The 27,431-nt window shown below is 49.3% G+C and overlaps 1 protein-coding gene across 1 annotated transcript in view; it reads right to left on the reverse strand.

The window, feature by feature from the left end:
* Window positions 1–27,431, reverse strand: part of FAM107A (family with sequence similarity 107 member A) — a 65,143-nt gene that overhangs the window by 36,369 nt on the left and 1,343 nt on the right. The window lies entirely within an intron of this gene.

Raw genomic sequence — 27,431 nt, forward strand, 5'->3', positions numbered from 1 at the left:
AGACAATTCCTGCCCCCAGAGAGCTTACAACTAATAGACAAGACATGCTGGGGGGAAGCGGGGGAGGAGAGAAAGGAAGGATTCTTATCTCCGTTTTTACAGCTGGAGAACTGCATCACACACAGGGATGTCTGTCGCAGAGCCAGAAACTGAGTGACTGCCCCAGATCTCCTGTGTCCCAGACCCGTTCCTTCAACACAGGACCAGTCTTCCCTCTCAGTGAGCTGACTTCTGGGGAGCCAAGCGGACTCACTCCTCCTGAGGATCTGGCGTTAGGTTTTACTTAAATATGTTCTCAGAGACTCAGTCAGTGCACTGAATACTGCGCCTATGGAGTAGATGAGGAATTATTGTAAAATAAATAAAAATATTAACCCTTAATTTGACAGTGAGGTGGGGGAAGGTGTAGGGGTTGCTCCTAGGTGGGGGAGTTTACAGAGGCTATGCATCCGATGAAGCGAGCTGTAGCTCACGAAAGCTCATGCTCAAATAAACTGGTTAGTCTCTAAGGTGCCACAAGTACTCCTTTTCTTTTTACGAATACAGACTAACACGGCTGTTACTCTGAAACCTTTACAGAGGCTGTTTGCTGCGTTGATTTATTAGCTGGTGGAGTTAACTCATTATTGGATTCTTTGTTGCTGCTGGGTGGTTGTCATTTGTCTAATTAATTGCGAGGGCACCTAGAGCTTTTTGCATGGCAGTTGTTCATTGCTATTTAAAACTAGCAAACTAAATAATCAATACAGAAATTAGACAGGGCATCAGCAAGGCCAGACCCTCAGTTTTCCAAAGCTCTGTATGGCATGAAATGGTCCTTCCTCACATGCATGGCAAGGGGATAGTAATCGAGCCGGACTCACCCGGCGACACCTCCTGCTGGTTGTCCTTGGGAATTAGCTCGTCAGCCTCTGGAGCACCCCCTGCTGTCTGGTGATCTGCCTTACTGCCGGCCCCAGTCCCTCCCAGCACCCGATGCCTCCTCCCACTGGGGTGCTGCCCCCTGGCAGTAAACCCCAACAATCCCTGAGGGTCTCCCCTCCCCGGGAAACCCACACCCACTACCCCCACCTCGCCTCAGTCTTGGCTACTGCCAGTCATCGCTTAACCCCACTCCCCAGGGCAGACTGCAGTGTATCAGCCACTCATCGCAGGCAAAGGGGTTTGGACCTGATGCCTCTGTCTACCCGTGGGCTGCCCCCTTGCAACTCCAGTATCTAATAGGCCCTAATCTAGGCCTTTCAGCCTGGGGGGTTTCCAGGCCAGAGCTCCCCTACTCCCAAGGCCTTTCCCCCCTCAACCCTGCTCCAATCTAGGTATCCCCCAGATCCCTGCAGCCAGGCCCTTCCCTCTCTGAACGCAGAGAGAGACTCTGGCTAAGCTTCAGCCTAGCAGCTCCTTTTTAGGACCAATTGCGGCCTGATTGGGGCATGGCCCAGCTGTGGCCATTTCCCCAATGAGCCTAGCTTCTCTTGCCCTCAGCCCTGACTCTCTCCCAGGGCTGGTTTTTAAGCCCCACAGGGCAGGAGCGGGTAACCACCCCTCTACAGGGATGAACCGACTTATATTTACTATTCACCCAGGCTATGACATTAGTGAACCATCACCGTGTATGCAAGCTCCAAAATAAACCGGGAAAGGCTCAGGTCACTTTGAAAAGATTTCTCCTTCTGGCCCTTACGTGTCTTTAATAAACCTCATTTGACGCTCAGCCCACTGAGAGCTGATTGCAGGAAGGTGGAGGTAATGTTGTGCACAGTTGTGTCTTTCAGAGTCCACAGGTGAAATCCTGACCCTGTTGAAGTCAATGGTGGTTTTGCTTTTGACTTTAATTGAGCCTGGATTTCACTCCACTTGCTGGAAGATCGTCTTCCAAAACCTGTCAGATATTTCCTCGCCTCAACAGGAGACAGATCCTCACCAGGCATAAGTCAGTGTAGATCCATGGAAGTCCAAGGTGTTACGCTGATTTTCACCAGCTGAGGATCGGGGGCTTGGTCAGCAATATCAAAGTCAAGGGCCTAGTGAAGTGACTTGCTCAGTATGGGGGGGCCTTAGAATAATGCCTCCCCCACCGAGAAAAGAGAAAGAAAAGTGCCAACAATACGGGTGAAAAGAAAAGGAGTACTTTCGTGAGCTACATGAAGTGAGCTGTAGCTCACGAATGCTTATGCTCAAATAAATTTGTTAGTCTCTAAGGTGCCACAAGTACTCCTTTTCTTTTTGCGGATACAGACTAACACGGCTGCTACTCTGAATACGGGTAAGGTCACTTGAGTCACTGCAACGGCTACAACCCTCCTCAGCAGCTTCTTTCTAGCCCTCAAGATGCAGATAATTACCCCAGGTCGCTCTTTTTCTGCTCCAGAGGGGTGGGAGTGGGGATGGGTGCCTCTGCCTGACCCAGCGGGGTCTATGGAGAGGTGTTATGGGAACGGACAGGCATTTGCTTTTCAAATCAAATCATAGACCTGGAGAAAACATTGCGGCGATGGGTTGAGAAATGTGCTTCGGCCTTTTCCAGAAACTGGGGACACTCCTGGGTAAATCCCTGCCAGAGGCAGCTAGAGCAGAATCTTGTCAAGGTTAATAAAAGACGGGGTGGGGGTGGGGGGTGGGGGAGGGGGAAACGTATTATTTTGTTAAAACATAATTGACCTGTAACCGCTCTCAGACTTCCTGGACTGAGGGACATAGTGTGACAGGAGGTACCAGGACATCCATGACTCACCCGGTAACAATGTCTCAGTGCCACGCTGCTCCAGGGGAAATAAACCATGACTGAACATTATACTGTTTGGAAAACGTGTGAAAATATTATACTGTTTGGAAAACACAGGGTTTCCAGTCCTCCAGCGGGTCGGGGTAGGGGGATCGTGATGAATGCAAATCTCTCCTCTACCCTCGTGTGAATCAGGAGTCCCTCCATTGAAGGGAATTACATTGGTGTAAAAAGGTGGTGAGTGGAGGACCAGTCCTACTGGCTTTGAAGGGTTTACACCGGGGTATACATTCCCGTTATGTTCATGACAGATTTTGGGTGGAGAAATGTGCCTGGATAGGGGTATGGAGTTTATCTGCACCCTGAGAGTAGGGTACAGGGCAGCGCTGCTGTTTTGTCTTTGGGTCTGGAATGATGGTTTATTGTTCTTCCCTCTTTGTATAGCACTAAGGCCATGTGTGGCATGAGTCAAGTCAGCCCCTGTGCACCCCTTCCATCAAAGGGTTATAATCATGGACCCTGTGGCCTTGGCCTGGCCCCACCCCAGCTCCACGGCACCCAAGAGGAGCAGAATCTTCTTGCACGACTGTGGGGCAGACACTCACTGTCAGGCGCCGAGCACCTTCCACAGCCCGTATTCTGACGGTGGATAGCGGCACTGCTGTGGTGGGTGACGTTGCCTAAGTGGCTTGTCCTTCGCTGCAAGCTGCCTGATAGAACTGAAGGCAAACCCTGCAGGGCTGGTCTACCTGGCCACGCTTTGATGGCACGGCTAAGTGGGCTAGGAGCGTGACAAAATCCTAATCCCTCGTGGGTGTATCTATGCTGGCAAAACCGCGGTGTGGATACAGCTGTGCTGAGAGACAAGCGTGTCTGTCAGCTTGGCTAGTGTCACTCTGGGAAGTGGCGTAGCTTACGCTCCATCTGCAGTAGGGGGCTCTGCTTGTGCGGCTATTCAGGCCCAGGTTTGTGGTGTAGACAAGGCCTTAGGCAGGCAAATGTCAGCTTGGTCCAGTGTGTAACTCTGGGGAGCAGTTCCCTAAAGCCAGGCTGCAGATTTGGAGAGCTGCTTCTTTTGTTTTCTTTTCTTTAAAGGGAGAGACAAGGGAATGAGTTTGCCACGTTAATCTGTTTCCCCCCAAAGAACTGTTACTAAACATGCACACTCAACCAGGTCAGTAACTGCAACTGTGCTTAGAGAACTCGCCTCCCCACTGACTCTATTGGCATTAGGGGGTCAGGTGTGTTTCCTCCTAGTTTGTTAACGGAGACAGGTCAGGAAAAAGGCTGCAGAGTCTTTACTGGACGGGCTCTCATACTGGGTGAAATTCACCCCTCTGCAGCCAGGGCTCAAACTGTAGGTCGGGGTGACTGGGCCCTGTGCTGAGGGGTGAATTCCTCCCTAGGGCTGTCAGTTAGGACATACATTACTCATTGTGTAGAAAGACGAAGGCCCTGACGTGCAGAGGAACAAAAATGCTCTGAAATGACCCCGGAACGTCAAACGGTGACAGGCCAGGAGTGACATGCAGGTTGGGCTCCAAACAAAGAACTGCTTTGTTCCAGTGTCAAAACGGTAAACATGCTTAGCTGGACTGATCAGCAAAAAGTCACGTACTGGGCTTAGCTTTATAACTGTGGACTCGGATCAGGGCGAAGCGAAAGACACGGCTCCTAACGACACACTCCAAAGGCAAAAAATGCGGAGGTACACGCCCAATGTCAACACGTGCACCACAATGAGATAACAAAGACTGCTGTGCATGGTAGGGGAGATCAGGAGAGGATTTCTTCACATAACAATGGCTGAATTCTGCTGAGATTTACAATATTGCCAACCCCAAATGGTCAAAAATCATGACTCAGGCTCCAAAAACATCATGAGATTGGCTTAAAAATCATCAGTGTTTTTTTTAAAAATTGTTTTTTTTAATTTGTTTTCTGGTTTCTGAGTCTTTACCTTACACTTGATTCACATTTTTGATCTTTTCTCTACAACCATGAGGGCTAGAAACTTACTACTTGTTTAAAGGAAAGCTGGAGTCTCATGTGTAATCACTGGTCTCCAGGAGCTGGGGCTTTACGGAGAACCCACAATTATTGTGAGACTCATGTAGGAATGGTTTAGAGATGGCAACACCAGATGTGCAGTTGCATGGGGATGGGGGGCAGTAAGTCAGAGCATAAACCTTGTGCTATCCCAGGAACATGCCACCACTGGAGATGGGCTGAAGGTTCCCTCTGAGAATTAGGCAGTTAAATCACAGAAGTTTTGCAGAGCTCGCTCAATGCAACAAAACTAAGTCAATCCACAGCACTACAGGCTGGGAACTTGCTGCTTTATTTCACTGCATCACTCCAGAGTTGAGGGGAAAGTCCCACTGTCTAAACAGGAAGCAAAGGATTGGGTGGAACCTGGCTCCATCCCATAATACCCTGGGTTACCCAGTTAACCTTATCATGGCTGCTTTCCTACAGGGATGTGATGTCAGAGGAAAACAGCAATGTGTCAGGAGGGGAACATGAAGAGAAAGGGAAACGACCCAAAGTGGAAAATCTGATGGGAAGAGTTTTCTTGGTTAGGTTCAGAACTAGCTAATCCACAGGCAGGAAGGCCATGGTATGCTTAACAGATGAAATGAAAGGGACTGGGGGCCTCATCCTGTGAAGTTCTGAGCACCTCCTGCAAAGTGCTGAGTGCTCTTAATCCTGATTGAAGTAAATGGGATCTAAGGGCTCTAACGTCTCCCAGACAGAGCCCTATATTCTCGTCAGTTTGTAGGTGCCTGCTTGCTGTGACGTTTCATGTGAAGCACTGTCAGCATCACACATGCCTCCAGGTGTGAGATCTAACCCGTGAACCTCAAACAGCCTGGAGCCATAATGCACAGGAGCATACGGAGTCACTAGCCTTCCTAGTCTGTTCTAAGAAGCTGCTCCAAGGATGGCTGAATTCCTTCGAGCTCCCTATACCCACAGGAGATGAAAAAATCCACCAGGCGTGAATCCAGCCAGGAAATTTCCCCATTGGTGGAGAGAGGTTCTCAAACACCATGGCTGTTGAAGGGGGCACCAAGCACACACTTACGGTCCACATGGCAGGGCCGCAGATGGCATAGCCTGGCATAGCTCCAGTGACCTCAGTTTACAAGCGCCAAGCCCTCCATTTTAAACTCCCTTCCTAGCGTACGTCCTGGAGTTGTTCTGTCCTTTAAAAGTTAGTTAAAATATAATAACATGTATTTATGGAAAACGCAAATAGAACCTAGAACCTAGAACATGGATTTTTGTTTGTTACTTCCAGAAGTGGTGCGCCATCGTTACACCACACTAGGACGGCTGTATTCCTGGTAGTGCACAAGTCTCTCTGATAGGCTGCAGCATTGCGTGTTGCAGAGACAACTGGGAAAATGACTTATTTTATAAAGACCGGCTCGAGTGATCTCCTAGCAGGAATTTGCTCTTTTATTGGTATGATTTTGTTTCATAGTCAGCATGTACAGCACCAGCTCTGCTCCTGTGTGTTGTACAGTCCCCAAATTTGGATCCTGCTCTGATATGGAGCCAGATCCTAAGCATTTCCCCACCTTTTCATCCTGAAACCACTATATTTCCTGACAGATTTCATAGTAGCAGCCGTGTTAGTCTGTATCCGCAAGAAGAAAAGGAGGACGTGTGGCACCTTAGAGACTAACAAATTTATTTGAGCATAAGCTTTTGTGAGCTACATCCGATGAAGTGAGCTGTAGCTCACGAAAGCTTATGCTCAAATAAATTTGTTAGTCTCTAAGGTGCCACAAGTCCTCCTTTTCTTTTTGTAGTTCCTGAGATATTTCAGTTCTGAACAGCTGTGACTGGAGAATTTCACCATAAATTAGGTGAAGCCAAAGCCCGGGGACCTCCATTAAGTGGCTGGTAAGAGCAAGGATCAATTAGCTTTCCTTCTTCTTCCTCTTCCCCCTACTCGTTAATTTCCATCTCTAGCCCAGTGAGGGAGAGTCTGCTCCAGGGACCCCATGCCTCTGCCAAAGCCCCTACCCAGCCCTCCTATACAACATTTCGAATAAGTGATATTTGTCCTACACCTAGATAACATAACGCTAGCTTTCAGTAAAATTAATCCTCTCGGTAATCTCTACTTGTGTTCGTGTGTTGATTAAAGTTGCTAGATAAGCCAGCTGTCAACACGGGCACAATCCAAGTGGCAAATGCAAATTTAATGACTCTTTTGTAAGTATGGTGTCAGATGGTTTTAGGTCCATATCAAAGCCCTTATCTTATAGCATTATAGTCATAGTATTATGTTGCCAATCAAAATCTGAGTAAATGAGCTAGGAAAGGAATTGCTGCAATCAGATCATGGTAACTAGGAAATATTAAGGTGTATAAAATGCCACCAAGTGAAAGAACATTTACAGCCTGGTTCTGAACACCCACACACGTATATACCAGTATAACTCCATTAACTTGACTGGAGTTTGCTCAAAATATTCTAGTGTAAGGGAGATTGGAAAAAAGGTAATTCTTTCCCGTAAGTTGACATAGAGACTGTTTACACGGATGGTCAGTGAATGAACACACTGATTAATGAAAACAATGTTAGTGCTTAAAAAATAAACCCTTAAATGGAGGTCTGATGCATTGAAACCACACATTAGCCCCAGACACATCCAAGAGACACAGCAATTCCACCTGGTGAAACCATATCATATGAGACTTAGAAACACATTAGCTAAATCCGAGGTGAACATTGGTTATTTTAAACCGGAGACGTCGTCCCATTGCTGGCTCCCAATGCCTTGTATGAGACCATGTGGCTGGGTCCTCTTAGATACTAAGACGTTACCTGAAGCTGCTGCTCTGCTCTAACATCTTAATTCTCAATAGTTTGTCTGTTACGCTCCCTCTCAGCAACTGGGGCCTGGTCCAAAGCCCACGGAAATCAGCCATTGGATCAAGCCTTTGCTGATGAGTGAAGTACTTCTTGGGGGGTTGCTCAGAGCACCAAACCCCTCGGGCGCCAGCAGTGTGTCAGGTGTACTGCAAGCACGGCAGGTGCTTCAGCAGCTAGGCCTTGTCATTAATTATAACTCCAGATATTCTTGACACCTACATAAATCTCCAGCTTCTTTTGGAATCTTGCTACGTTCTTGGCCTCAATGACTTCCTGTGGCAGTGAGTTCCACCGTCTAATTATGCATTGTGTGAAAAAGTATTTCCTTTTATCAGTTTTGAATTTGCCACCTTTCAATTCAATTAAATGTCTCTTAGTTCTTATAGTATGAGACCAGGAGAAAAGAAACTCCTGATCTACATCCTCTGCATCAGTCAGTATTTTATATACTTTTCTAAGGTAAATACTTCCAATCTTTCCACTCTTTCTTCAGAGGAGTTTTTCCACTCTCTTGCTCATTCTTGTTGCCCTTCTCTGACCCCCCTCCAGTTCGGCAATGTCCTGTGGCAGATGGGCTGACCAGTATTGCACACAGTATCCCAGCAAGGCTGCCCATTGATTTATGCAAGGGCATAAACTATATACTGTATTAGCCTCCCTGTCATTCCTTATGTACCATAATATTGTGTAGCAGAGGCTTCCACTGAGCTGTCCTCAGTGATCACCAGGTCTCTCTCCTGGGGTGATACAGTTAATGTAGAACCCTGTGAGATGTACGAGCAGATTAATTTTTTTCCTTCCAGTGTGCATTACTTTGCATGTGTTGACAATGAGCTTCATCTACCATGATGACAGGTTTTAGCCCATGAAAGCTTATGCTTAAATAAATTTTAGTCTCTAAGGTGCCACAAGACCTCCTAGTTTTTTTTAATCTACCATGATGTTGCCCATTCTCCTGGCTTGTTCAGGTCTCTCTGATGGTCCTGACAGTCCTCTCTGATCCTGAGTTCCCTACTTTTCTTTGTGTCATCTGAAAATTGTGTGCCCATTGAATCCCACTCTTTTGCTTTTTGTTTCTGTCATCCCAGGGCCACCTGCCTCTGTTCCCCCTTCACGAGGCCCCTTTAAGAACTCACAATGGTTCCAGTTGCCTTCTCAGCCCCAGCTCCTTTAATTCACTTGTCAGCAAGATGGCAAGATAATTGTCCAAAACAGAACTCAAAAAAGTCCCCAGACAAACACACAATCTTTCTGCAGCTCCAGGATCCACACAGTCTCTTCCCTGGTTTACTGGCAAGGATTCTGCCTCTGGCCATCTCAACCACACCCGCTTCCTGCAGCTTCCAGCTGCCTTTTGTATTTGAAATACCCGATTCCCCCAGGTGGGCTCATCCTGTAATCAGGGCAGGCTTAGCCCCAGGCTCTCCAGCTCAGGGGCAAGCCACTCTGTTACAGTCCCTTAGCAGCTGAATTGACCCATGACAATACTTTGCCAGCCCATGAGGACTTAGGTTCTTTTATGGCCTCTTGTGAGGGATCTTGTAAAAGGCATGCTGGCAGTCTAAATAATGTAAGCCTGTTCTCCTTTAACCATTACTACACTGACACATTCAAAGACTTCTAAGGGATTAGTGAGACATGATTTTCCTTCACAGAAACCAGGCCAGATAGACGCCATCAGATCATCATCTCCAAGTGTTTCATAATTCTATTTTTAACCATTGTTTCAACCAGCTGGTCAGGTACCAATGTATGGTTTACTGCGGTGTAATTCCCCAGAGCCTTTTTTAAAATTTAGGTTCAACATTTGCTACCATCCAGTCCTGTGGAACAGTAGCTGTTTTTAAGAAGAGATTTCATATCTTCGTCAGCAGCTCACCCGCTAATACTTAAGTTCCTTCAGATCTCTCGGATGGACCATGTGGGCTTAGTGGTTTAATGCTTTTTTAATGATCAGTTTGCGACCACACCTCTTCTTCTAACACCTCCCTCTCTGATAGCGCCTCATCTTTATTTCCAGAAAAGAGCATTAACCCACGAAGGACAGAATATGTGTTTCTATAATAATGGGAATCCTTTAATGTACATAAGGAACAAGTTAATGGGAAATACACACACCATCCTCTGAGCATAGAGTCAGGTGGTTTGCGTTTGTCACCTTGGTTTCAGCACACCATAAGCATTGCTGTTTTATGCCAGTTCCCATTGTCTGGCACTCATATGCATAGCTGGGTTTGTACAGCATCTGATTAGTTTTTTTAAGCAAAGCACAAAGATAATATTACCTCTATTCCCTTCCCATAACATAGCAGATTTCACTATCATATTGCAAAGTGCTTTCCAGTATATCAAATTATTGGTGTAACATTTCATTACTGATCTTCTGACCTTTAAAAATCTGTCCTATTCCACTGGGGCTAAAGCTAGGCTCAGGGTTATAGTACTTCCGTGTGATTTAATTTCTGGCTGATCTCAGGAAAATGAACAGTGACCTAATGACTTTTCAACGACTGTAGCGAAAAATGGCAAGCTTACACAGTGAGGCGAGTCACGAGATCTCATTACTATACTATTATCACATTACTGCGGCTCTCAGGCTGCGCTCAGAGACTGTCAGACAGGTGGCCACTTTACTAGCTATTCAAGTAGAACGTTGCCAGTGCTTGAAATAGCACTTTGTGTTATTTTATTCATAAATCAAGCACCCTTTGGTTTTTTTTCCTTGTGACCTTTAACGCAAATGCCCACACTGACCTGAAATACCAAGAGGTCATGCTCATTGCTCACAGGACAGGCATGGCCATCACAACATGAATCCACCCTTTTAATTCATGGCCAAAGTCTGGACTGAGTACAAGCTACTCCATAATCATACTTAACACAGGGTAGCAGAACACCGCGCAGGTCCTGAATGAGTGCTGCCGTTTTGGAGCTATTGGCGGGAGACTAGTCAATCAACTTTAGCAAGGAATAAGAGGCACTACACTTTCCTCCCTAAGGGTTTCTGTGGCCTCATGGCATGAGCTTTTCATTTCTGGGGGGAGGCCAGGATTCAGCTTCGGATTAGGCCTGAAATGGAAGCAGATTTGGTGACCTCATCCCATTCCCCACGGACTTTCATTCACATCTCAGAACCAGAAACCAGCGCTGCACAGGGCAACCAGCTGCCACTGCCCCAGAGAGGTCCAAGAAGCTGGAAGAGGACCCTGTAGGTCAGGATGGACATGCACTGGGGAAGCAGGATGCCTGCTTCTAACCAGTGTGAAGCTTCGCTTTCAGGCACAATAAATGCATCAACATAAAGAAAAGAAAAGCACGTTTCCTTTACTTAGTGCATTAGCTAATCGTCTCTGCATTAGGCAAAGGACGTGTTGTTGGACTGATTGGCTCACTGTCATAGTATGATGCTGGGGTAGTGGACAGCAGGTCTGGATTTAATTCAGTTTAGCCCAGTCCAGTTGCTGTGTGTGCTCTTTGCAGTACTGTGCCCACTTGTGTCTCTAGGCTGGGACCTATTCCAGGCAGGGATTCCTGTCTTTCTGGTTCATTTTGATTTTACTCTTTGCACTGCTCAGGCTGCAAGTGCTGCACGATGGAAATAACAATGTGCAACCAACGAAGAGGGCCGCGAGTGTTAAAACGCTGATGAATCGGGCCCATTTTGCTGACTTCCCCGGAAAAGTATAACTGCAAAGACAAAGAAGGGAAGCTAATAACCTCAGGGCTCAATCCAAGTGGAAAAACCCTCTAGTGAATTCAACGGGAGTTAGACTGGGCCCCAATAAATGTCCAGTCTCAGTGCTGCGTATTGAGTCTAAAAACAAACCCTACAGAGACCAGTGAGATCAAGCATAATGTACTGCTTTTAGACAGGTCTGAACAACAGACTTCCTGCAAACTAACCAAAGCAATGAATGGCCAGACACAGTGTAAAACACTGCCCACAGCCCAGCCAATCCGTATGCAAGGACAATTTGGGAAGCATTGGCACTGACTGTCAAATCTGACACACCAACACAAAGAACACAAGGAAAGTCTTGGTTGGGTGCCACCTAACACAAAACAAAGTGAGACATTATGCCATGCAGTACATGATGCCAAAGGACCCCCCGTTGGCTCTAGGCCTTAGCCAAATCCTCACCTGCAATGGGTCACTTTTCAGCTAGTCCCTTGTGGTGCGCGGAGTGTGTAACATGTGCACACGCATGCAGCCAAATTCTTGCACTGCCCTCAGCTGGCTACATTCACACCATTCAGCAGAGCTTTGTTAGTTAGCAGCTCCTGAGCTGTTGCTATTCGTGTCCCTTTCAGACCGGCCACGGAAACCCCGGGCCATTCAAGGCTCCTTGCTCTGCCCGAGTTAGTGTCCTCTGTGCATGGCACCAGAGACACTGAATGAAGGATGAAAATGATATTCCTGGCTACGCCGAGGGGTGTCAAGAGTTTACCTTGATGGCAGATACAAACGGGGCCCAGAGAGAGTCACAGCTGAATTGCTGTCACACGGAGGAGAACACGGTAAGGAGGACGCTACAGAGCCCAATAGAATTGGGCTTTGCAACAAGTGACACTCATCGCATAAGAACTTCGCATGTAACAATACCTAGCTCTGACATACAGCTGTTCATGGTAATTTTACCCACTATCTCTATTTTACAGATGGGGGAAGTCGGGTGCTAAAGGTTACCTGACTTGCTCATGGTCAGAGGACAGAGCTACCAACAGAACCCAGCTCTTCTGATGCCCACTACGGCCCCCTTCCCACTTGACCTCACTGCCTCAGGCCTACAGGAGATGGGTCCTAGCAGGAAAAGCCAGCCGATGTTTGGGCCAAACCTCTCAAAGTTTGCTCTGTTCAGATTTTGGGTTCTGGTTCAGCCCATTAGACAGGGGTGGTAACCGCGGAATTTGTACCCAGGCCTAGATGTCTGGCTCCCAGCCCCAGCGTTTGGGTTGTTGGGGTTTCAGCCTAGGACTTGGACACATCACCACTGGCTTGGGAATGCAAACAGGGACAGTTCTTTAAAACCTGGGACAAAGCGTGCCCTGGGCAAACACATCCACTTGCCATCGCCCCCTGGTTCCTGCAGCAATTAGAAATGGAGAGCAAGGCTGGTCAGCGTCGCTCTAGTGCGGCCTGGGCGTTCCGGGGGTGGTCATGTCACGGAGGGAGGGAGGGAGGAGTAAAGAAAGGGCAAAAAAGGCAGAGGGATCCCAAGAGGGCAGCTCCCTGGAAGAGAGATTCATACTGAAGCTGCGGGGGGGTGGGTGGGGTCATGCAGCGCGGGAAGATGGAGTGGAAGGTCTGCCACATGCACACGCTCAACGTGCAAGGACCAGTAAGGCACTGAGGATGGCAAAACGTTGGGCCAGATCCTCAGCTGATGTAAATTGGCATAGCTCCAGTGAAGCCCATGGAACTGGGCTGATTTACACCAAATGGAGGATTGTCACAGGGACCCTAAGGCTCCTGGATGCTATTTCTGTGCATTGCTGGTGGCTTGAGCTGCCACGTCCTACAAGGAGCCAGGCCTGGAGCAGCGGTGGGGCACTGCTGGCCTGGCTGGGGCATACAGCTGCCCCTGAAGTACCAGTCCTTGAAAGACTTTGCTTTCCCAGCCCTCTTGCTTCTCTGCACTCTTTTTGCCACCCCGTCCAAAGGGCTGCAAGCTGGCACTCTGCTGGTGGCGGATGCTGGGAGCCTTCCCAGGCTGCAGCAGCATGTTGCACCCTCTTGTGTTTTCCTGTCCCACGTCACAAATATCTGGAGGCGGGGAATGTGGCTTGAGCGAATTGTGCGGACAGACACTTCCTGGCCGATCCTGTCTCAGCCCCCAGGTGGGCATGGCCGGGGTGGGTCCCCAGGCAGCAGGCCCCAGCTGGCTGTGCTGTGCAGATGGAGGGAGCAGGATCTCGTAGCAGTACCCTGTCTAGCTTGGAGCACGGCATGGGATTGCTGCATGGGTTCCTCTCCCCTGTCACTCACACGTCTGCCCAGTGCCCAGCTCCACGGGCCAGGCACTGAGGTGCCACAAACAAAAGTCTCCTCACGTTTGAACTGCCAAGACGTATGACTCCTAGACAGGCAGCCATGTGGGCATGTCTGCAGCCTGTGTCCTCCCAAGCCTCTCCCCTTCCTGGTGTGTGGCACGCCCTCCCTCACCTGGTAAGCCACTCCTATAGGCCGTACGTTCTGTGGGGCAGGGACCTGCCCGCTGGATGTTTTATGTGCAGCGCCTAGCACACTTGTGGTTTCCATAAAATAATGAATCATGATCTACACTGGAGTTTAATGGGGCCAGTGGGTTTTATCATCACCTGTACAGAAGGAGACATTCCTAGATGTAGAGGAAGCCTTCCTCTCTGAGATGTTAATGCTGAATAATTCTCTGCTGCTCTTTTACAAGGACAATTGAAGGCTGTGGCAGACATTCAGGTCTGTCTCTGTGGCTGGCCCATCTCTCTATAACCAGCTAAATCAAAAACCTGGATCTGAACCATCTGACTTTGGGCAAGTTTAGCTACCGCCGAGTGTCTGAGCTTCATGACCCAGGCCCATCTCGAGTCTCTCTCTAGTCCCACATTCGGCTAACGCTGATTTTAGAGTGAAGTATGCTCACTGCAGCTCCTACATGACTTGGTACATGTAGAAGAAACGTTGCAAAAGTGCCAGATAGAAAATCACTGGAAAACATGGAGAAGAACCTAAGAACGGCCAGACTGGGTCAGGCCAAAGGTCCATCCAGCCCAGTGTCCTGTCTGCCGACAGTGGCCGATGCCAGGTGTCCCAGAGGGAATGAACGGAACAGGTGATCTTCGAGTGAGCCATCTCATGTCGTCCACTCCCAGCTTTTGGCCGAGGAGACGGGCTAGAGATTGTTTGTGAACGTTGTGGCAGCGTGTTTATTGCTAGCTTAGCGGTTTGCCCCAGCATCTTTGGCCAACACTTCCCCTGTCCAGACTTCCGTACAGTAGAAGCTGAGCAAATTGTGCACCTGTCAGCCATGGTCCCACCCCAGAGGTGGCTGCATAGCAGTAGTTGGCTATGGAGAGATCACAGCAGTAAGAGTTCAAGGATTCTGTGGGGATGACAACCCCCCACCCCAAAATTATTCTTCTTATTTTGCTACTTCCTGAAGTTTCCTTGAAATGTGAGTGGCTCAGTCGAAATGCAAACCCCAAGGAACAAAGACACAGCAGCAGCCCAGCAGAGACTTGAATCAGTTTTGATCTGGGAGTCAGCAAGCTGGCACAGATCTGTCAGCTGGTGCTTTTCCTGGGCAGTGATGGCTCTGGTCACTTTCCCGCTAACGACTCCACCTGCCTCTCCTACTCCGCAGACCAGGCTGCTCCCCAGCTGAGCTTTTATTTGGCTTTGTCAGTCCCATCTCCTGCTATACACTCTCCCCTGAAACTGGGACTGGCTACAAAAGGGCTCCTGTGGGGCTAAGAGCGGCTGTCCTAAATCTGGAGCCTGTACTCCAGGCTGGAAGTTCAGACTGGGCACTGCCTAAGCGTGGGAGAACTGCCTGGATTTCTGAAGGGCCCAAAGGAAACAGTTTTAGGAGAAAGAGCAAAAGAAAATACCCAGATTTCTCAGCTGCTCTGTTTTTTGTTGACTCCACATTGGAGAAGTAAATGGTTCCTGAGACGGTGATGCTGAGCCCACTCCACTGCACACCGGGGATATGAAATTCCCCTCTTCCACAGCTCCCGGGCTATAGAGTGGAATTGTAGCAGCTCTGTTTGCTTTTCAGACTCTCCTCTGGTGCCTTACCCTACTGGGTGAATCTCACCCAGCAATAATACATTTGGGATTGTCTGCTTGAGAGAGCTAGATCGGTTAGAATGATTGTGTGTGTGTGCGCGCATGCAAACGAGTGTGCATAATTGTGCAAAAAAGTCCTAAAAGGAACTCTATTCTGTGGGCCAGTGATCTGTCTAGAAATGCTTTCTGCAGCCTCCCAAACGCAGCAGGTGGCATTTGGCCAAAGTGTCAGCAGAATTCAGTCCCTTTAGTTCTATTCAAACGGTCTCTTAGGGATGGAAGACAGCATCTCTCTTTTGCTTCCTGCCCAGTGCGTTCAGCTGTACATCAGGGCATTTTCTGTGGGCATGTCGAAGTGACATGAGTGTATTCTCCTCCCTAGACTGCGGCTGCAGCAAAAGCCCAGAGTCTGAGGCCTGTCAACAAGCTGGGCTCTTTAATTACCCTTGGGCTTTCTTTGCTTCACAAACCACTGAGCTGCTTTTCCTTTTCCTCCTGGTAACAAAGCTCAGAGATCTCGGTTCCCACAAGAAATCTGGAAAATAGTGAAGGGCCCAAGACTCATTGGTCAAGCCCAGATTTTGACACCCAACCCCAAAATTCACGGTTGTTCAGGATAGAGTTTTGGTCTAGCTGATCTGGAGCAGCCAGAAATTTGGGTGTGGATCTGGTTTTGGAGTCTGAATGTCAACAACATTTGCCAGGCTGTGGCTATGGGGTTTGGCTCGGGCATACCTTTAATTACAAAAGGCAGAAGGTCCCAGTGTCAGACTGTCCATCTTAGCAGGGCAGTCAATACTGCAGCTGGCACAAAAACCCCAGCATGTGGGGCTAACCCACTAGCTCCGTGGCTAGGAATACGGCTCCAAACTGGCCATTTTTTGCTGCCTGTCAGAGCTGAAGTGCCATGAAGAGCAGACCCATGGGCAGAGAGCCCCTCCTGTCACTCTGCATTGATCCTTTTGGCTGACGTACTGCTGCTGAAGGGAGCCAAAGGGAGGGCGGGAGCGAGCTGCAGGTGAGGGCCTGGAGGGAAGTAAAGGCTGGGGAACCCCTTTCCACCAAATAAAGCAAAAGGGGTGGCTTTTTGGCCACTGCAGACAATGATTGCTATTAATTACTGAACAACTACCAACCCGTTGGCTGTGTGAGGCCAGGGTGCTGCAGACGCCTTTGGGTATTCCGTGCAAAGGCACAAATGTGGTGCCTAGCTGACCGTGACTGAAATTAGCCCATAGGGATAAGCATAAAATGAGGTGGGAAAGCCTTTGGGAATGAAATTGTCCCTCTGCCTGGCTCTAGTGCTGTAAGAAAGGCATGCTCCTCCGGAGAGAGGTTTGGCTATAAGCCAGCTTGGAGAGGCTGCCAGGGTCAGAAGGAGGACACAGGAGGAAGAGGAGAAGGGAGGGGACGTGGCATCATGAAGCAGGCTGCAGGGATTCCTGTGGACAGAGCTGTGAGGACATTCAGACCACAGACGGCCACTGGATTCATCCCCCAGCTCACGCCAACCTTGCCACATGCCAAGGTGGACACACTGCCCCGAGTCTCCCCAGCCCTAACAGCGCTGCATGGAGAGAGAGTGCGCACGCTCATCTTTGCGTCAGAGCCAACGGCTCATCAACAAGCTCGCCAGTGCTAGGAGACACAAACAGGTGTCGTTTCAGCGCCGGCCAGGCCAGTCATTCTAGCGAAACTCTTCTGATTCCTGAACAGAAGTGTTTATTATGGAAAATGCAAGGGACCCCCCCACTCCTCCTCCCACAGCGACAGCTGATTTTTGGATCTTCTCTCAAAGCGCCTGGCAGCGTTTAGTGACCCCCAGCCCCGCTTGCTCTGCCTTTTGGGCCTTGCCATCGATGGTCCCATTGCCCAAAGGGGGCGTGTCCTGCACAGATGCGCGGCGAAGGCTGCTGCTCTTCCAGCAGGACGGACGTGCTCCTGCACAGTGCAGCGCGGAGAGGCTGCCCTTAGAAAGCTGAGGGGAACGCGGAGAGTTGGCAACGTCCAAACTGGGTTTTCCTCAACAGCTACACAAAAGAGCTAGGGACAATCCGGAAGTGCGGGTCCTTCCTGGGAACTCTGGCCTGGGCGTCAGTGTCCCCTGCAATGCCTGGGGGCACCCAGCCTTCACACCACAACACAAGCCATTCCCATCAGTCCTACAGCATCTCACACCTGCATGCTTTTCTGGCCATAAACGAAGAGTTCTTTAAGGTCAGTATAGCCCGTAACCACACGTAGGGCAATTGTTTCATAGACTCACAGTGTCTCTCCCCCCAACCAGCATTCCCTGCCCCCCCAGCGTTAAAACAGGGAGTCACCACTGAGCAGCACCACTGCGTTTCCAATGGAGTCCTGTGGGGGGCGTTCTTGGCCCTACACTATTTGACATTTTTTATCAATGACCTGGAAGGAAACATCAAATCATCACTGATAAAGTTTGCAGATGACACACACATTGGGAGAGTGATAAATAATGCAGAGGACAGGTCACTGATGCAGAGCGTTCTGGATCTCTTGGCAAACTGGGCACAAACAACAATATGCATTTTAATGTGGCTAAATGTAAATGTGTCCATCTAGGAACAAAGAATGTAGGTCACGCTTACAGGCTGGGGGACTCTCTCCTGGGAAGCAGCGACTCTGACAAAGATTTGGGAGTGATGGTGGATAGTCAGCTCAAAATGCAATGCTGTGGCCAAAAGGGCTAATGCGATCCTTGGATGCATAAAGAGGGGAATCTCAAGTAGGAGTAGAGAGGTTATTTCACCCCTGTATTTGGCAGTGGCGTGCCTGCTGCTGGAATCCTGTGTCCAGTTCTGGTGCCCACAGTTCAAGAAGGATGATGATAAATTGGAGAGGGCTCAGAGAAGAGCCATGAGAATGATTAAAGGATTAGAAAACCTGCCTTACAGTAATAGATGCAAGAAGCTCAGACTATTTAGGTTAACAAAGAGAAAGTTAAGGGGTGACGTGATCACAGCCTAGAAGGGATCACAGGTAACAAATATTTAATTAATAGACTCTTCAGTCTAGCAGCAAAAGGTCTAACTGGATCCAATGGCTGGAAGTTGAAGCTAGACAAAGTCACACTGGAAATAAGGTGTTGGTTTGTAACAGTGAGGTTCATTAACCACTGGAACAATTACTCAGGGGTCATGGTGGATTCTCACCATTTTGAAATCCAGACGGGCTGTTTTTCTAGATCTGCTCTAGAGGTTACTGTGGGGCCGGTTTTTGCCCTGGGCTATGCAGGAGGTCAGACTCCGTGATTGCAGTGGTCTCTTCTGGCCATGGGATCTCTGAATCTAAGCAAATGCTCTTTCCCCCTTGCTTTATCCTCCTCCCGCGCAGATGCTCCTGCCTTCCCCAACATCCCTTTCTTGGAGCACAAAGGCGTCAGCTTCCAGCCAGTGAGTTTTGCTCTGCCTTTCAGAATTGGCGTTTCCAGTTTAATTAGGATTAACAACTAACTTGGGGATAGCTGTATGTACACATAAATACATTTTGGGGCATATCCTCAGCTGCTGTAAATTTGCATAAACTCTATTGATTTAAATGGAACTACTGATTTATAGCAGCTGAGAACCTGGCCCATTCTGTTCCATTTTCCCGTTCGATTCCTGAGGCTGGTTTTGTTACTGGTTGTTGCTTTCCAGCTGACGCCGGAGGAGGTTAATGAGCTTTCGAAGGAAGGAAAGGGGAACTGAGCTGCAGATTGAACAGAGCAGTCTTTGAGTAATCACATCTGGGACCCCAGTTCCAGTTCTTCCCGTTAAATGGAAGTTCCAGGATCTATAACTCTGGTGGAATCATGATCAGGCTCTCGGAGTGGCTGGCTGGCATTACATGTTAATCCCCCGGAAATCGGAGTTCTTTCTTCCTTGCACTTTGCCTTGCAGTCAATGAACTAGCCCGCTTCTGGCTCGCATGATAAAGCCCTTCTCTGTCCTGCCAGCCACAAACACTGCTGCTCTTGTTTGCCGTTTCTCTGCACTTCTCTTTCCAAAAGAATGGCCCAGCATTCTAATGGCCAGGACAAGAGTTTCCAAAAGCTCCAAGGGAGAGAAGCGGCTTTTGGTCAATATGAATTTTCCATTTAGTAACATAGATTTTCCCTTTAAACTTCCTCTTAGCATTTAAGAGCTCTGCTCACTGCCAGCTTCTTGCCTTTTCACAGCAGGCACCATTCAAGAGAAAGGGTCAAACTCTTCCCTGGTGTAAACTCCATTGGAACAAATGGAATTATATTAGGTGCTGCTTTGACCCAATGTCCAGTCTGTGGCAAACAGATGCTCATTAACAATATGCCCTTCAGAAAAGGAAGCCCTCCTTTTAGGGTTGGTTGGGCTACAATGCTTGAGGCTGTGCTTGCGTTCAGATGCTGATCCACCTGTGGGGCTTGGAAGAGAACTCACCTGTTCAGCCGTCTGGTGACACTGATAAAAATGGCATCGCTGCCTCCTGCCATACTGAGAGCTGGAGGAGGAAGAACCAAAAGAAACACAACTTTTCCTTAGTTCTTTACTTGCTACCTTTGCTGTGCCAGTGGCAGATTCAAGAGGTAGATGCTCATAATCTGGGACAGCCTTACCATGGACTAAGCTTTGAAAGAGACACCTCTTATGAACATATGATCACATGGCTTTACTTTATTACCTGTACCAAAGCCAATGAAAAGGGCAAGGGACCTGTTATTTATCAATGCACAGTTCTCCTCCCGTTAGAGAAGAGGTACAGTATAAGTAATATTAGCCCATTTCCTTCTAGGGATTTTATTCCAGGACTTAGCTTGTATTTTAGCATTGAAATATTGACTCTTGTAGCATGCGTCACCTGTGCAGCATGAATTATCTGGTGTGATGAAATGATCGTACTTGCAATTAATGTATGACTAACCATATTTTATTTGAAATTGCAGGAAGCAGGGTCATTTTGAAACAACAGGGCTATTTTGGACTATCCTGTGTTTGCATCAATGGGAGCTGCAGGGACTCCGTACCTTTGAACAATCAAGGCATCGTTTCATTTCTTGGGGAGCTGTCTTTATACTTGGGAGGGGACGGTAGGTAAAAATCTGAAGAAATTAGTAGGAAGAGCTCACTCTTATCCAAAGCTTCTTAAATAGAAAAGAGTTGAAGTATGCAACTTTCTTTAACTTCTCTAGTGCTGCAGTATGATCTCAGCAATGGCCTGATATACCGTGTCAGTTGGGTATCTGGCTGGTGAATCTTGCCCATATGCTCAGGGTTTAGCTGATCGCCATATTTGGGGTCGGGAAGGAATTTTCCTCCAGGGCAGATTGGAAGAGGCCCTGGAGGTTTTTCGCCTTCCTCTGTAGCATGGGGCCTGGGTCACTTGCTGGAGGATTCTCTGCTTCTTGAAGTCTTTAAACCACGATTTGAGGACTTCAGTAGCTCAGACACAGGTGAGAGGTTTTTCGCAGGAGTGGGTGGGTGAGATTCTGTGGCCTGCGTTGTGCAGGAGGTCGGACTAGACGATTGTAAGGGTCCCTTCTGACCTAAATATGTGTGAATCTATGCACCTATGAAACGGATGGAATGTAAAGTTGCACAGTAGGTACATTTACACTACGGCTGGCATAGCATATAGCACTGACTGCTGTAACAGTAGCTACTCTAAATCGGGAGCAGCTCAGCTCTCCAGAGATTACAGGCTATCACTCAGTACTAAAAGGTTACAAGCTGCTTTGCTTTCACTTCCTATGGACTTGGGGCCTGGTGACAACCGGTTTCCCATACCAGTGGCTGATGTCACCGTCACTGGACTGTGTCCTTGTCTGTGGATAAGTGGAACTGACAGAATGAGTTGATTACAAGAGAGGAAAGCTCTTGGGAGTGTTTAAATATCTCGATGATCAGCAGCAGTCAGAAAAGTAATACAGAGATGTGGGAGCGAGGGGATACAGGACACTGGCAGAAATACAGCCGAGTACAGAGCAGTTCTAGTGATCCTGGCAACATCTGTGTGGCACATTTTATTTTTATGTAGCATCCTTAAATGTGTTTGCATGAGTCACATGGTGGCAAGGGAAGAGGCCACCTGTGATGGGTCAGCTGACCCCCTCTGGGCTTAAAAGAGGGCACTGGGGCTCTAAAGAGAAGAGCTGGTCAGGAAGGGGCAGTGACAGCTGCCTGGGAGGCTAGAGATTGGGAGATTGCGGGAGGTCCCTGAAGGAAGCTGTAGGTGGTTCCTGGTCGAAGGCAGAAGATGAGAGTAGTGGAGGCATTTGCTTGTGGAGTTGCCCACACTGGAGAGCTGGGACGCGGCGGGGCTGAAGGCAGGAGAACAGCTGAGGGAGTTGCCTCCTGGCATCAAAGCTGGAGAGCCAGAGCAAAGGGCCAGAGACGGCTGAGGGAAAGGGGAAGAGGATAGGGAGGCCACTCGTCTGGTTTGATTCCGGCCTGGCCTCTCTTTGGCTGGTTTGTCCCCCATCCGGTCCTAGAAGAAAACCAGAGGTGGTTTTGTCCAGTATCAGATGGGGGCACCATTCTGAAGAGGGCGTCACTCCACCCCTCTGACCTAACCTCGCCCGCTGGAAGTGGGTCAGGCTGGCGGGGCTGGGGTGCTCTAGAAAATGGCATCCCCCATGTGGCGAGACCTTGCACACGCCGGGCATGTGAGGTCATGCTGGCGGGGGCGGGCCCATGCTGTTCCCAGAAGTGTGTGAATGTCCGATGTTTCGGGAATTTGTGAGCAGCAGAGGGGCTTATCCACCGGCGGCTGGGAGCTGGAAAAGGGGGCGGATATGGGTGGTCCCCTGGTGAGGCAGAACTCCCAGCAGAGAGGATGTGGGGGTTCCTGCTGGGAAGAGCATGGTTACAGTCCAGCTGTGCTGGCTGGGATGTCTGTCTTGCTGAAAGGTCCAAAGAAGTATCTGGGTGTGGTGGAAGATGCGGGCATGTGGTACGTGCTAGGTCAGTGACTGGACAATGTGAAGCATTAAGGACTATAAACACTGGCGACTATGGAGAAGTGAACTGAGTCTGGAGCTTTTGTTACGGAGTATTTTAACTATGTTTTGGTAATAAACTGTCCCAAAGGAGGGAATTATTGAGACAAGAAAGCCTGTGTGACGTTAATGGGGGCTCTGAAGGAGGGAATTTGAGGCCAGCATGCCTGTTCTTCCACTGCAGGGTGCTGCAGGTGGGCTTGCCCTATGACAGACTAGAAATACTGACAGGCCAAGGAGTAGAGCACCGTGGCAGTTCATAAAGAAATGAGTTACACAGGCTGACTCCACGGCTTTGGTGGAGTTTTCAGTTCCAGCTGCTGTTTCCAGTTTAACACTCTTGACCTACGGCATATCTCCAGTTCCCAGAGACGCCAGACCCTTCCCCTTGACTATAACTACACCTCTCCACAAGGAGAATTTAAAACAGACGACCAGGCTGGTGCAGCATGCTTCATTTGCTTAAGCAACCCCCTGGTCATTGTCTGAAGCCTTCTTCCTAAACCATTGGACTGCTGCCTTCAATATTTCATACCCGAAGCCGCGCTCCCGGCTGCAAGGGAAGGGGAACCGAAGATGAGCCGACACCAGGGTAATGTCTTTGCAGTGTTGTGGAAGCCTGACATTCCGGAGAATGTGTGTAGCCAGAACCGCCACTGAGAAGGTGGCCGGCTCTGCCAGCCAAAGCTTGGGGCCAGCATTGCTAATGTCTTAAATGTGCTGGTGAGCAAGAGATGCAAGGAAACCCCGGACACAACAGCAGAGACATGAAAGAGCAATTCCACTTCCATCCCACGACGCTTCCTGCAGTCTCTCCTCAGAACTGCAAACCAGTCTCTGGAGTCACTCCCAGACAGGGCTGGTGAGCTAGATTAGCCTAGGTCGATCCACTCTAAATCTAATAACCCCCCCATTGCCTTTATTCCCCTCTATCTTACTGGTGACTGCGGAGCCTGTGCTGTGCAAAGCACTGGGCAGAGGGTCTGGCCCTGAGACCTTTTCACCCTGATCTCCCCATTCCTGCCCTCGGCCGTGTTCCGCGCCTCCCATTGCATCTTGTCCCTGTTTTAGCCCCGATCTTGCAGTTGGTAGCGCTGGAGCCGATCCATGCGGAGCCAGTGTCCCCACGTGAGACAGCGATGGTGAAGCGGCTGCAGCCCTGGAAGGGGGAATTGCATCAGATCCCTGACCTAGGGCTGGCGGCTAATGCCCTGCGGACATGCCGGCGTTCTTTGCTAAGCCCTATTGTTCTGCTGATGTCCTGTACATCACAATCCACTTATTTTAATCCCTCAGTGCTGCTGTTCTGTTCTAAATCTGAGAGGTACGAAGCTGGGACAACTCCTGACTTCAGTCCTAGCTTGGGTGTGACGTGCGTGAAGCCCCATATCAGGCTCAGCCTTTGGGCACTTCCTTGTGCAGGTCCTGCTCTTTACACCGGAGCTTTCCTGGGCCTGGCTGAGGGAACCCAGCCCGTCTGGGGCAGCGTATTTAATGCAGCTCTTAATGACGCCTGTGAAGACTTGGAGAAAACCACCACGCAGCCTCCGTTAGCACAGCCTGGCCAGGACCGGCAGGTACAGCTAGGGGAGGAGGAGCTCACACAGGAGATGTCATACATGGGCAAAGCAGAGCCAGCTGGTCCGGAGGGACCAATACTGACATGCCACTGGGCAGTAATGCTCCTCCCACACAGCACCTATGTGCCAGGATGGAAAATTCCTCCTTGACTCTCACAGGCGATCAGCTCGCTCCTTGTGCAGGCCCTAGTCCCGCCTTGTGCCTGTCGTGTGTGGCGGCAGATGTCTTTCCTTAGGTTGCACAAACACTGCTAATCTCTTGGTGTGGCTCCCGCTGCGGGCCCCAGAGTACGCTTCCACGCAGCCTGTCAGTGTCGCAGATCCCCGATTCTCATGATCTGAGACAAGGAGCACAGGCTATGGCCTGAGTCCTTGGCTGCAGCGAGGAGTACACAGTACTGTTCATCGGGGCCCTGTGCACAGGGCTGGTCCAGCCGTGTAAATCAGAGCCGGAGAGGAGGTTAAGAGACTGGACTGGAGAGAATCCCAATTCCCAAGACAGAATCCCAATTCCCACCTCTGCCACAGACACCCTGTGTGTCCCTGAGCGAGTCACTTCTCCTCTCTGGCTCAAACAATGAGAAGTCCTTGTGGCACCTTAGAGACTAACACATTTATTTGGGCATAAGCTTTCGTGGGCTAGAACCCACTTCATCGGATGGCTCAGGCTCCCCAGCTATAACATGGGACTGCTGACGTCCCTGCCTCGCAGGACACCTGGGAGGCTGAATCCAGCAGCATAGGAGGGGCTCAGATACCGCAGGGATGGATGAAAGTCCTACCCACATAACCAGGGCCAAACGTCTCCACAAAGCAAACAACTGGGGCTAGCTGGCAGGACTCACAAAGGGCTGTCAGTGGGGCATAGCTATATCCTGGCCACAGCCCCGATACTGTCCGTAGAGAGGCGTGTCATTCAGGGGCTGCTTTGCCTGCCCGGGGCTAGTCCTCCTATGGCTGGCTAGTCCCTTGTCCTTTGTTCCTGTGTTTTTCGGGGCCGAGCTACTCACTAGACATTGTGGCAGGCACGTTAAATCCGGCTCTTGCTGCTTCACTTTTACGTATCAGGCGAAACTTTGTCTGAGCACACGCAGGGAGTTTGTAAATGCCTGTGAAGGACGCCAGAGAAAGGAGGTCAGCATTTGGGAACCCCTGATTACAGCCCATCAGCCAGGCTAGCTTCTGTTCGGTCCCATGGACTTTAACTCAGTGCTGGAGGAAAGAAAGGATTGCACCATTTATGCACAACCTAACCATACCTAGGAAACAGGAGCCAAGGGGCTTTCCCTCCCACTGCCATCAGATTCACTCTAGACCATCAAAAATGGACCCACAAGTCATTAGCCTTTAACAGGTCTTCCTGCTTAACGGCCGCTATCCAGGGCCACATTCTTTTGTCTAACCAGGCAATGTTGTGGTTGTTGCAATGCAAGTGAAATCTGTGACCTTGTTTTACCCACGCAAATCAAATCGTCTCCAAACCAGCATCTTTCAGAAGCTTGTCAGAGTCAAGCCTGCTATACTGGAAATGCCTGTATTTTGTGGGGGCTGCCATTCACGAGCGACTGCGCAGGGGTTACGGAGAGGCCAGGCGATTGGGGGGACTGGCCCCAGGGCAGCACTCGTGAGGGGGTTTTTATCGTTAAATTAAAAAATGCTGTTACCTTGTCCCCGCTCAGCTCCTAGCACAAGGCTTGGTGTAACTTAGAAGGCATCGAAGTGCGTTTCAGGGCTGCTTTGGTACAAATTCAGTCCTCCGTCCTGCAGACTTCGGGGGCATCATCATTCAAGCCAGGTGCAAACTCCAGCTCCACGAGACATCCCTGATGGAGCTAGAAGTCCACGCGCAGGGACTGAGCAGCAGTAGGGGCTAGCTGCTGTGAGCATGGACGCAGGGGCTCCGAGGGTACCATGGTTGGGGTGGCTATCCCCTCCTGCCACTTCCAGCCCCGTGGCTACTCTCAGTCAGAGCTAGCACAGGCATGGCTCCTTGAGCAGGAAGTTACCCTGTGCAGTTCAAATGCAGCTATACTCTGTGTCAGTGCTGGAGCGTATGGGATAGGTTAGGAAAAGGCTAATTTATGGAAGTTTGCAGATGACACAGGAATTGAGGGAGTGGTAAATAACGCAGAGGAGCGGTCCCTGATTCAGAGTGATCTAGTTCGCTTGGTAAACTGGGTGCAAGCAAGGTTATCTTACTTCTGTACTTGGCACTGGTGCGACTGCTGCTGGAGTCCTGTGTCCAGGTCTGATGCCCACAATTCAAGAAGAATGGCGATAAATTGGAGAGGGGTCAGAGAAGAGCCCTGAGAACGACGAAAGGATTAGAAAATTTGCCTTATAGTGAGAGACTTAACGAGCTCCATCTATCTAACTGAAGAAAGAGAAGGTTAAGGCGTGACTTGATCACAGTCTATAAGTGCCTATGCAGGGAAGAAATATTTAATAATGGGCTCTTCAGTCTAGCAGAGGAAGGTCTAGCCAGATCCAATGGCTGGAAGTTGAAGCTAGACAAATTCAGACTGAAAATAAAGCATCATTTTTCGACAGCGAAGGTCATTAACCACTGGAACAATTTCCCAAGGGTCGTGGTGGATTCTCCAACACTGACCGTTCTGAGATCAGGATGGGATGTTTTTCCAAAAGCTCTGCTGTAGGGGTTGTTTTGGTGGCGGGTCTCAGGCCGGTGTTACACAGGGTGTCAGGCTAGATAATCACAATGGTCCCTTCTGGCCTTGGAATCTATGAATCTGTAATTGCTGCCTCCTCTCTTCTCTGCCGATGGGATCTGACGCTGAATGTGCCCTTCTGGGGAAGGGGAGTTTATGGGAGAAGAGAAAGAGAGGAAACCTTTAAAAGAGCGCTCCTGGCGGATGAGGGGAGGGAGAGTCTCAGCTGAGTTTCACCGACAGAGGAATCCTGCCTTGCATACTTTGTGGTGAGTGAGCTGTGAACAATGTACAGGGCAAGAAATATTCCTGAGAACCTGTCATGCTTTTGCCTAATGAATACATTCAGGGGAAATGCTGAGCTGCTTGCAGGTGATTCTTGAACAGACAAGAGGCTACATTAAAGAAATGATGTGTGATGAATATTGGCTCAGCTGTAGCCTCTAACATGTTTTCTCAGGGTGGAGGGTCATTTTTGATAAGAAGTGTGTAGGCAGGCCAGAGAGGAGTGCTCTTTACTGCAGGGGAACACGTTCGCATTTTATTTAGACTAATGAAATGAAAAAAGAATGCAAAAAGTGAGCAGCTGCTGGTGACGCCAGACGCCAGACTGCTGAGTTGAGCAAGTAGAACAATCCCAGGAGGTCTCCTTCACTTCTGGCACTGGCTTGCTGATGCCCCCCTGGAGCCATGTTGGAGACGATCTACAGAGAATGCAATTTACAGACCTGCACACCCAATCACTTGACACATCTCCCCAGTGCGCCAGAACCCAAACGCTGCCCTGCTTTTAACATCGCTCAGAACTGTCACAAGCTAAGT

The sequence above is a fragment of the Chelonia mydas genome, chromosome 7, assembly GCF_015237465.2.
Source record: "Chelonia mydas isolate rCheMyd1 chromosome 7, rCheMyd1.pri.v2, whole genome shotgun sequence".
Taxonomy (NCBI): Eukaryota; Metazoa; Chordata; order Testudines; family Cheloniidae; genus Chelonia; species Chelonia mydas.